The sequence below is a fragment of the Palaemon carinicauda genome, chromosome 23, assembly GCF_036898095.1.
Source record: "Palaemon carinicauda isolate YSFRI2023 chromosome 23, ASM3689809v2, whole genome shotgun sequence".
In the NCBI taxonomy this organism is placed as follows: domain Eukaryota; kingdom Metazoa; phylum Arthropoda; class Malacostraca; order Decapoda; family Palaemonidae; genus Palaemon; species Palaemon carinicauda.
Window position 1 is genome coordinate 86,504,167 of NC_090747.1, and position 12,510 is coordinate 86,516,676.

Below are 12,510 nucleotides of genomic sequence, written 5' to 3' on the forward strand. Positions count from 1 at the left end.
AGAAAACAAGAGGAAGAGAAAGATAGAATAGTGTGCCCTAGTGTACCCTCAAGAAAGAGGACTCTAACCCAAGACAGTGGAAGACCATGGTACAGAGGTTATGCCACTACCCAACACTAGAGAGCAACGGTTTGGAGCGTCGTCACCCTAGAGGAGCTGCTTACCATCGCTAGGAGTCTCTTCTACCTCTACCAAGAGGAAAGTAGCCACAGAACAATTACTGTACGGTGCAGTAGTTAACCCCTTAAATGAAGAAGAATTCTATGCCACTACCCAACACTAGAGAACAACGGTTTGATTTTGGAGCGTCGTCACCCTAGAAGGGATGCTTACCATCGCTAAGGAGTCTCTTCTACCTCTACCAAGAGGAAAGTAGCCACCGAATAATTACCGTGCAGTAGTTAACCTCTTAAGTGAAGAAGAATTGTTTGGTAATCTCAGTGTTCTCAGGTGTACAAGGACAGAGGAGAATGTGGAAAGAATATACAGGTACCAGACTATTCAGTGCATGTGTAGGTAAAGGAAAAATTAGCCGTAACTAGAGAGAGGGATCCAATGTAGTACTGTTTGGCCAGTCAAAGGACCTCATAACTCCCTAGGGGTAGTATCCCTGAGTGGCTGGTGCTCTGGCCAACCTATTACCTGACTGGAGTATGATTAATAAAGACTTAATAACTAAAGATAAAAAATTAATAAAACAAATAAAACTATAACTTGACAATGAAACATTTAAAATTTTATATAATTAAGATTAGTAAGAAGGCCGCTTCCCAATACAAACTTAAAAATGCCACTAAATCCATACAAAATGTCTCCTCTAAGAATCTTGACGAGAATGTAGCCAGGGGATTGGTCTCTGGGAGTGATTTATGATCACTAAGCCTATGGGCCGATAATACATCAACAAAGTTATCATCAATATGTAAAGTAATCATATCTCGGCCATCATCCTCAGTTACCAGAGTCCCTGAGGGCTCCAGAAATGGAGAAACAGGGTGGGGAATATTGGGTGTCGCAGAAACGACCTTACTCTTCTTGCTATCCAAGGAAGACGACGAGGAAGTGAAACGATTCCTTTTACCCCATTTCTTACTATGGAAACAATATTGCTTCCCAGCAGTGGAATTCCCTAGTTATCTATAATACAGTTACCAATTAGGCACCTTTTCTTTCTTTCTGGTCGTAGAAAATCGACATAGAAGTAAATAATATAAAAATGACACAGAAATTTGTACCCACTTAGGAATAACTTCAAGATTTCTAGGACAAAGAACTCAATACCATCTCATTTTCAAACCACATGAATTCGTATGAAAAAAACCACGATACTTCTAGTAAACATGCATGGAGGGGTGAACTTACTTTGACTTTGCTTTTTTCAGTAGACAATTCGTTAGAAACATCTTGAATAATTCGCAGATCTCAAATTCTTATTTTTACTTGTACTCCTCAACTGACCAGCCTCTGAAAAGTGAAGTATTTGTCAGTGGTACAGAACTATCACTCCTAATGATGAAACTGTCTCTGAAAAAAATCACAGGTACTAGTGGCAGTTAGATAACAATTTGTCTACCCTATCAAATAAAAAATTCTTTTGGAAAGAAAACTATACTTTTCATTAAAAAATGAGTAATTCAATACTTAATCATATTCGTATGTTTTATGATTCAAGTGTGACCGTGAAGAAAAGATAAGTGGTAAAAAGATCTTTCCTGTTTATGCCTCCATCTCAGAATTTTGGTACGTACTGAAAGAAAAATTTATGAAAAATATCTTTAAAAAACTTAATACGGTACACTATTCCAATATTTAACCAAAAACTATTGTTCTTTAGGATTCTAAAGCACCACTTCGGCAACAGGAAGCCTAAAAATGACAAATTTGTGGCAACAGGAACTACATAAAAATTATTGACTTAAGAGATAATTCATATTTTCCCTAACTATACACAACCGAGTACTTTACATAGGAGAGATAATAGCAAATCTAGATAACACAGCCGTTGAAATTTTATGGGTACAGTATAAAAAGTTGGTCAGTAGTTAACGACCAGGAGCGGAGAAAGCCCCGCCCTACTACTTGCACTCTGCGTAGCCACTTTGATAGCAGCTGGGACTTTCTAGAGGGTTAGTGACAGCAGGAATATATGAGTAAGGGACTCAGGTGTATATGGCCTGGTAAAAAAAAACCTCTCATCTTTACATAGGAAAATTACCCTCAGGTGGGAGGAAGTACTTGTTCCAACTGGCTATAAGCTTGAATCGGGCTTACCTGCAGTCAAATCGATTCCAGATACGGTTTACAAAGTTGTGCCCCAAGAAGAGGGGGGGGGGGGGAGATTGAAAGGAAAAGAAAAGGTCCATCATTCATCACTTTCATTCCACACCAACACTTGAACACCATCCTCAATCTGATACTAATGTCCTGTGAGAGGAACCGAGGTAGCTATACCACCTGCTGTACAACTACTAGAGGCCCTACGGAAAAAGTGTCTTGAAACCTGTGGGTCTATTCCCATGAGTAATGGTCAGTGAACGTTGTTTGATGTTTCCACATGCCTGCCTGTAGTACCTTCTCCAGAGATTTTCTTATCAAATGCCAGGGTTGAACCTATCAGCCCCGATATCATGCGCAAGCTCTTCCTGGGAAGGATTGATCAACTGATTTTGGAATTTCTGGCATCCTGTCCAAGGACCTTGGTAATGATAAACCTGCCATCCCACACCTCAAACAGACCTATAGATTTTTCAAACTAATATAACCCAGTAATATTAATAATAATTACCTCGATAATTTACTTATCCCTGAATCCCAATAACCGGCACACATTTTTACCATATTAGTAACCCTAATACCTCCAATTCCGTACCACTGATGTTAACACTGACGGCTGGAACGATACTTCACTTGAATCTTCCTCCAGTTGTGTAATATCAGAAGTGAGGATGGAAGGGTGGGACTAGCTAAATTATCCAAGTAAGTATTATTGGATACTCATTGGGTGAGAACTAGTCAGATATTTGGAGTGCAACGGTGAAATCCGGCACTCAGACTCCGGCTGAGACCTTTTTGCACACGAACCTTTGTCATGTTTGATCTCAATTACACCTTTCCGGCCCCTTTTTTCATCGAATCTCCGGCTACGCTGGAGATAACTCAAACATTCATTGAGGTTAATGTTATCGTACCGGTGACGGTCACGATCTCACGGGGACTAGCCTTTGCTACCGGATCTCCCATACAAACGGAGATCAAGCAGACGTCCAGAACCGGAGTTAACAATGTGATACCGATGAGGATTTCACAGTTTCATTATTACGGTTTCTTTTTCATCGAATCTCCGGCTTAACCGGATATCGTACAGGCGATCAGCATTGAGGTTAATATTAGATTTCCTCTGGTTCACGTTGTCACTATGACGGACCTTTGTTTGTACCGGGGATGGTTACCGGAGATCCGGTACAGTCGGAGATCACTCAGACCACGGGTTGCCAATCTTTTGTTTTCACCGGGCGCCATTGTCATTCTATTCCTGTAAAAAAAAAAAAAAAAAAAAAAAAAAAAAAAAAAAAAAAAAAAAAATATTATTTATGAACGTAACTTTGCCTATATTTATGCATGTATTTAATTCTAACTATGTATAAATATGGATAAATATCCATACAACATCGTGTTCAAATAGAATTAAATTAATTATGCCTATATTTATGCATGTATTTAATTCTAACTATGTATAAATATGGATAAATATCCATACAACATCGTGTTCAAATAGAATTAAATTAATTATGCCTATATTTATGCATGTATTTAATTCTAACTATGTATAAATATGGATAAATATCCATACAACATCGTGTTCAAATAGAATTAAATTAATTATGCCTATATTTATGCATATTCAATCCTAACTGTCTAAATATGGCTAAATATCCATACAACATAGTGTTCAAATAGAAATACATTAATTATGCCTATATTTATGCATAGTCAATTCTAACTATGTCTAGATATGGATAAATATCCATACAACATAGTGTTCATATAGAAATAAATTTCCACCAAGTGGTGAATGCGCCAACAGTGTCACATTTCATGAATACAAGTGTCGCACTATACCCCAGAAGGTAATACATTAAATAACTTGTCTTTAAAATGGCTTTTTAAGAGTATACAGCTGATCCCAGCCTGTGAATAGGATCGCTAACCAAAGTTCAAGGAACATCCAGACTTATGTCCCCTTTGTGTTACAGAAGGTTCGCCTGCATGGTTCCCATCAGGATGATGATGATTCTCTCTGGCCTGCAAAGAGAGGCTCTCCACCCTTGGGTATCGAAGTTGGGAAGGAATGCTCCATCTAGAGGTCCCTATCTCCTCGGAGTGTCCTCTCTAAGGTTGGACAACGACCCCATGGACGGGCAGGTATGTGGGGATGAGTTTTGAGCCTTCAGCTTTGCAATTACCTACGTCACCGACCTAGGACCATTAAAGGATCCTAATGTTCATGTTACCCTGCATAGACTGTGACGGCTAAAAGCAACACATTCTAAGGAAATCCAAGGGGCTATGACGAGCTCTAAGGTAGGGTGGTGAGTCAGTGCCATTCAGGAACTCGGATATAGGTGGTACCATAAATCTGGAGGGCATAGACGTCCTCCCTCTGGGGGACCTAGATTTTACTCCCAGGTACTAGAATTCCCATTCAACGGATTCGTTCGATTGAAAGAGATTGCCTTGGTTAGCTTAGACAAGGTACCGAAGGTAACGGTATTATTTCCTAAAGGGCAGGCCCGATCTGTCTGGACCAGGATGTTGTCAGCCTGGGGGGTACGATAATTCCAGGCTCTGCCCTTCCAGTTCGACCTACACGTTTGTTGGTCTGATCGGGTCAGTTGTGGGAAGTACGTTCTGTCTGAGACCTCTATCAGACAGGAATTGATAGTCGGTTTCCCACTCGTCATCACAGCCTTCCTCTGGTTCGACGATTTTGTATCTGACCCCCCCATCATCAGGTGGTCTACCTCACTGATTCCCCAGGTACACAGTCCAACTCCGTTGGGATGTTTTGCCTGCATGCAGCCCTAGATCCGAACCCTCAGGCTCCTTTCATGGACACCAGAGAGGAAGCTACAGGAGTAGAAGACAGTCCCGACATCAAGGCGGACCTAGGAAAAAGGGGGCTCGGAGAAGGGAAGGACCTAGATTCACTCCCTCACAACGCGGTGGTCCTGGTAGAGGGAAGACTTTACCACTTTCGTGACCATTGGACTCGGTCTGTGGGATCATAGCATAGTCTCTAACGGTTTGAGATGAAAATGGCCTCAAGGTCCTCCTCCTCCGCCAGTGACCTTCTCCCAGAAATACACTCCCGTCCTGAAAGAGTACACCACAGGGTTACTCAAGAAAAAGCAATCAAACGACTATCTCTTAGGTATGGACCTTACTTCCCCGTGGGACCGTCACCACCTCTGTCGATCTTACCGACCGCTATTAGCTTGCGCCTATAGCTCGAAACTTCTCTTCTTATCTGGGTTTCCACCTAAGCAGGAAAGCCTTTGTGTTCAAGACATGCCCTTCGGCCTCAACATTGATCCCAGGATATTCACGAAACTGGGAGAGGCAGTGTTAGAACAACTCAGGAACCAAGAGATACAGATCATTGCTTATCTGGCCGGTTGGCTCATTTGGGCCCGGCCGGCCATAGAAGGTAACAGAGCTACGAAGGAATTTCTTCGATCGCTCGACAACCTGTGATTTCGGGTCAATCTCCATAAGTCTCGCCTGCGACCATCAGGCCACTTAGAATGGTTAGCCATTCAGTGGGACCTTTCGAAGCACACGTTGTCTCTCCCTTCCAAAAGTAAGAGGAATAGGTTCCAAGATCAAGAATTTCTCAAGCACAAACAGGTGTCCAAAGAGCCTAGAAAGTATCCTCGGCCTTTCCCAATTCACTTCAGTAACAGATCTCCTAATAAAAGCCAAACTCAAGACATCAATCGATTTTGGAGAAAGAGAGCTACAGTACCTATAAGAAGACAAGGTCTCGAAGATCCCCTCTGTCGGGAAAATGAGACTACGCCCATGGTCCGAACCGAAGAACCTCTCCAAAGCGGTTCCTCTACAATTCCCACCTCCACAAGTGACATTCCATTCAGCCGTGTCTCTAAGTGGATGGGGGGATTTCTCCGAACATCAGATGTTTCAGGTTCTTGGTCACTAGCCATGAAACAGTCCCATATCAATGTTCTCGAAGCCATGGCAGTGATCTTGACCCTGAAGAGAGAGACTCCTCCGAGGTCGACCCACATCAGAGTAGTGTCAGACAGCACAGACGAGGTACACTACGGAAACAGGGGAGGATCCAAGTCACGCAACCTGAATCAGATCCTGGTCACTTTCTTCGCCTGGGCAACAGAAAAGAACTGGTTCCTGTCAGCACCTCACCTAGCGGGAGGCCAGGATGTGAGAACGGGCTCACTATCCAGGACGAGTTCCCTGGAGTCAGAATTTCACTCCGGTGGATATTCAGGTTCGTTCCAGGCATCCAGGTAGATCTATTCACATCTCAGATCAATCACAAACTTCCTTGTTATGTGACCCCAATCCTGGACCCTCGGGCTCATGCCATGGACGCATTACCCCGGGATTGGAATCATTAGAGGAAGATTTCCCTATCTCTCCCAGTGAATCTTCTAAAAACTTTAACACCGACTGCGCTCCTTCCGGGGCGCAGTGGTTTTAGTACCACCTCACTGCCCAAGAACAGTTGGTTTCCTCTCCTCCTCGAGTGGAAACTCCGTCCCATCCGGATTCCGTTCCTCAAACTGACCCGAGTATTCCAAACTCACTGTGTCAGATTACTCAAGGATGTCCAAAACCCTAACTTTGTGGACTACAGGAAGTTGGCAGCTCGTAGAGACTCGAACATTGAACCGGAAAACGATTTCTTACTCGAATCAGTCAAAAGGGACTCGACAATTCGCCAATATGATTCGGCCGTTAACCCCCAAAATAGGTGGTCCCCTTGGAAAGTTATTCCTCTTCTCCAAGATACTTTTCTATGTCCGGTCACCACTCTCAGGGCCTTTTTAGCCACGACTGCTACCCGATCGTCTGGCCCCTTGTTTATCAGGGAACAAGGAGGTACCATTCCCATACGTGGTATTAGGCTATAGATCCTATACTTCGTTTGACAAGCCAATCCGGGATCATTTCCCCCAGAAGATGGACTTTGATGACCTTATAAAGTTCACGGGTTGGGAATCTCCTATGGTCTTCAAACGCCACTATCTAATGAACTTACAGGCTCTTAAATACCCAACAGTTGCAGCTGGGAGCCGTATCTCTCCCCAGTGATCTTTTGTTCTTCCTTTCATCCATCTCTTTTCTTCTCCCTCCTACCCGCCACTCGCACCACGACGCCGCTTCCTTGGTGGTTCGTTAGCCCTAAGTTTATTACATATTAGGTTATGTTTGTAACTATTATTGATTACCGTTGTTACAGGGTTGGGATATTCTTAGCCATGTCAGTTTTGTAGCATGTTTCCTCTGATACTCGGAGGCTTCCCTGTTATCATGTTTGTTTACCTTAATTATTTATGATTTTCTTTACATGGTGTTGTTTCTCTCCCCTCTTTAAATTAGTTATTGTTGGGCTTGGAAGGCATTCTCTGGTACATTTTCACCCGGCGCCACAGATCGACCCAGAAAAGGGATTTTGACGAAGGAAAAATCTATTTCTGGGGAGAGACCTGTGGCGCCCGGTGAAACCCTTCCCCTTTATTTTACACAATCCCACCCTTTCCTTTCCAAGCCATCATGGCCAATACAGAAGGATGTTGTTCAGATGGCGCTCGCGTCGTGGCGTGGGTGGTGTGGCGCTGGTGGTTGGCAAGGGCCTTTGTATCGGCCCATCCCTTTGACGAAGGAATTAACTAAATGGAAGACAACCTGTGAATAGTGGATTTCACGCGCCTTTGCTTTATACACGACACCCTAAAGGTGCTCGCGCGAGGGTTGTAACCTCAGCATTCCATGCTTTTATCTTTCTCTGGTATAATTGGAAGGTTTTATCAGAAAAGGTATATAAGAAGGACTCTTTTCACCCGGCGCCACAGGTCTCTCCCCAGAAATAGATTTTTCCTTCGTCAAAATCCCTTTATTAGAATTAATTCTAGTTTGAAAATCTATATTAATAACCCCTACCATAATTTATCTGGCCCAATTATCCACATAAATGAGGAGGCATGAACTGGTGGATTATCCCCTTTTTAAACGGAATAGGAGGATATGCATTAACCCTTTTACCTCCAATGGACGTACTGATAAGTTTCACAAAAGTCATCCTTTTACACCCATGGATGTACTAGTACGTCCTTGCAATAAACTGCTATTCACATTTTTTTGCATATTTTTGATAACTTTATGAGAAACTTCAGGCATTTTCCAAAAGAAAGAGACCAACCTGACCTCTCTATGACAAAAATTAAGGCTGTTAGAGTAATTAAAAAAATATATATTGCAAAATGTGCTTGAAAAAAAAAAAATGCCTGGGGGTTAAGGGTTGGAAAGTTCCAAATAGCTTGGGGGTAAAATGGTTAAGCATAATTCTTACATAATGCACCAGACTGTGCCAGAAAAGGCAATGTAAGAACTGAAGGTCAGTCCAGTAAGAGGTCAGTAGAAACTAATAAAAGTGGAAAGGGCAAGCTCCAGTCCAAGCATCCTCTTCAAAGACGACAATAAAAAGAGCACCCCACGACATCCCAACACAGAAAAGAAAAGGTATAAGGAGAAATGGACAACTCATCGCCAGAAAATATGAAAAAATTTTAAAGTAATTTGTATTTTTCCTATTGAAACAAACCTTGAGCTCTTCATTAAGGATATACTTGCGGCAAAGCAGGAAGACTAGCCATAAGACTTTTAGTGAAGGGTAACTACCCGTTCACACACACCAGTGGAGTCCAAACAAATTTAGGGGATATTCCCCAAATTTAGAATAAAATTCCCCAAATTTAGAATAAAATTCCCCAATTTTAGGATGTTACCCCTGAATTTAGCATGATTTTCCCGAATTTAGGGTAATGGCTGCTCTTGGCTATTTTGATACTGTAGCCAAGTTTCACGGTACTCCTGGTGTAGTGAATAATTTTCAAAAAGCTACTTGTGTTATCCTTCAAAGATTGTATTCTAAGTGCAAGTCTGACTTCATTTTTAGACTGGCACATCATCTACTGCAACGCTTTTGTAAAGATTGCCACGACAAAAGGAGACATAGGTGGCAATCATATGGTAACGAATTATTTGTAATTTACTTGATCATAATGTAATGATTTATTTGCGATTTACATTTACTTTGTGACCTGGGAAGGGGGGTCTGGGGGAGGAGGGTTTGGACCCTAGCTAAGGGTTGTGACCTGGGAACTACTAGGTTAGGTTAGGTGGGTTTGTTAGGTTCTGTACCTTTTTAAAAACCTCAAAACTTGTACATAATAAAGTTTTGTTACATTTTCGCAAACCCAAAATCTCAGGTTCCTACTTGTGTCCGTCAGTTAGAGGGGTGATCATAACAGTAGAACGGCTCATTTGCAGTGGAAATAAAGGTCAAATTCATTGAAAGCACATCATTTACTATGGCGGGTATTTTTTTCTATAAGAAATGTTGCCCAGAATTTTACTATAAATTTACCAGAAGAAAGGTTAGTTTTACCATTATTCATCGATTACTCAGTAAATTCTCGACGCCCAAAAACCTCAGATCCCAATGGGTGGGCCCCATTGCCATAGGATATATTAGGGTAGGCCTATATTTCAATATTTATTTGCCACGGAAATAAATGAATTCATCGAAAACGGGAGTTTAGCTAGTGGAAATGGTTTATTTGTTTTTCCACTCCTTAACTATTTAATAATAGAACAGTTGGTTTGTCCCACTATTCAGAAATGGATAACACAAGACAGCGAGCAAGAATATGTCTCATATTTGGCTAGAAATTATATCCGAATTATTTATGATATTTGGCTTCAAGCCAGCCTGAGCCTATGGTTGACCCCTTGGTAAAAGGGATAGTGCTCAATGTTAAGAAATACTTAAATCTAAAATATTGTAGCTTACGTAGTTACGAACCAAAAGGTCTGCTGCCTTCAGCCTTCAGGTAACACGAACTCAGTAGTAGTAGTACTTCAGAGTAGAGTCAAAGCGGGATACCTTTGTAACAACTCTTAGTGTTCTTGTATTGTAAATTAGTTTGGTGCTTATCTTTTTCACATTATTTGGCTTTTCTTTGCGTTTGTTGTAATTATTTCCTTCTTTTCGATATTACTTTCATATGATAAAAATATCCTTGTTAATTACCTTGTCTTCTTCATATGGTTGAGCTCAATTTATTTACTAGTTTTATGTCCCAATCAAAATAACAAGAAATCTGTAAAATATTCAAAATTTTCACGAAATAAAAAAAAAATTGTGTACACTACCCCCTGTGTATCCATAATCTTTGGTTTCAATGCACTGGGTCTTTTTCTGAAATATATCATGCAAAATATGGTCGTGTTAATTTTCTTTCATTTTTCTTCCATTTAATACGAAGTTATAAGGAAATTTTGCTTTACAAATCCTTTCTTTTTTTAGTTGACCAGTTTCAGACTTTGCCTTTAATTTCTTCCTTAGTAATTATTTTCATTTTAAAGGAAACTCATGAATGGCAGAGGCAAGGGACAGTGACACCCTAGCAATCAGGACTGCCCATATACATATGATCAGCACCCAAGCAAGGACCAAGAAGGGCCGGGCAATGCCGATGATGAGTCAACAGGTAGACACATAAGCTCTTCCAAACACCCCATCATTACCTACACATGGATCGTGAAGTTGCAGCCACTAAAGAAACTATATATCTTACATAGAAGTTAAAATCATGTAAACATTTTACCGATTGTTTCCACCATCTACATCTTTTATCTTGTATGTAAAGGGTTATCGTTTACAATATCTCCTTTCTCCAATTAGGGTACTGCAGATCCCACATGGGCATTGTGTTCCCCATTTATCAACATTTTTTCATAGATGTCCCTAACTCTACCCTTAATTAAACAAGTAGCTAGGCTACTATAAGTGGCAGCTAGTATTTTTCTATACACCTTATTTCCTAACCTTCGTTGCTTTTCTATTTCAGTTTCTGTAAAATTTATATTTGATCCATACAAAAATTATGCAAGAGTAAAAAGTTTATCTTTATCAGTTTTTCACCCACACAGACGAAAATATTTTTTAAAACCATTTCCAAATGTCACCGCCTTCTTATAATACATTAAGCTACCCCTTCTTACCTCTACTTCCTCTTCACACTCAAAACATATTTTCCTCTATATTTTTTTTTTCTGTACAATAGTTCTAGGTCCCTTGCCTAATGATAAAAGGTAGCTTTTCTGCATCATCTTACCTTCATTCTTGTACAGTATAAATTTTGTTTATAGAAAATAATAAAGGTTTCTCTTACCTATAGTTTTTTTTATTCTCGCTAAAATTACTAGTTTAGTTTTTACCTGGATGCTTTATGGGGTAGTAGGTTGGCCAGGGCACCAGGCCCTCGTTGACACACTATAGTTATAGAATTATGGGGTCCTTTGACTGGCCAGAGAGTACTACATTGGATCCTTCTCTCTGGTTAAGGTTCATTTTCCCTTTACCTACACACACCCAATAGTCTGTCACATTCTTTACATATTCTCCTGTCCTCATGCACCTGACAACACAGATTATCATATAATTCTTCTTCATCAAGGGGTTACTGCATTGTAATTGTTCAACGGTCATTTTCCTCTTGGTAAGGGTAAAAAGAGACTTTAGCTATGGTAAGCAGCTCTTCTAGGAAGACATTCCAAAATCATGCCACTGTTCTCTAGTTTTGGGTAGTGCCATAGCCTATGTACCATGGTCTTCCACTTACTTGGGTTAGAGTTCTCTTGCTTGAGGGTACACTTGGGCACACTATTCTATCTTATTTCTCTTCCTCTTGTTTTTTATAGGATATCCATTTTAATGTTACAGTTCTTAAAATATTTTATTTTTTTCTGTTTCCTTTCCTCACTAGGCTATTTTCCCCGTTGGAGCCCCTGGGTTTATAGCATCTGCTTTTTCAACTAGGGTTATAGTTTAATAATAATAATAATAAATAATGCTTGAGGTGTATGTAGCTCCCGAAATGCCATTCTCCTTTACATTTTTTTTATTTCCTAATATGTTGGTATTTTTTTGCAAGTTACTTAAATGTTCTCGGTAATGTTAGCCTAATAGTTTCTGTAATTCCACTTTGATTACAGTATGTAGGATATATCGGCAAAACCTCTGAATGCATATGCTGATTAATAGGGTATGATCTAAATCTACGTAGATGGTTCTAAGTCCTGAAGTCCATGCCAGCCTCATGTTCATTTTTCGAAACATTGCCACTTTAGGCCATGTTTGAGTTACAAACGGAATTTCCCTGAATATACTGTATTTCTCGC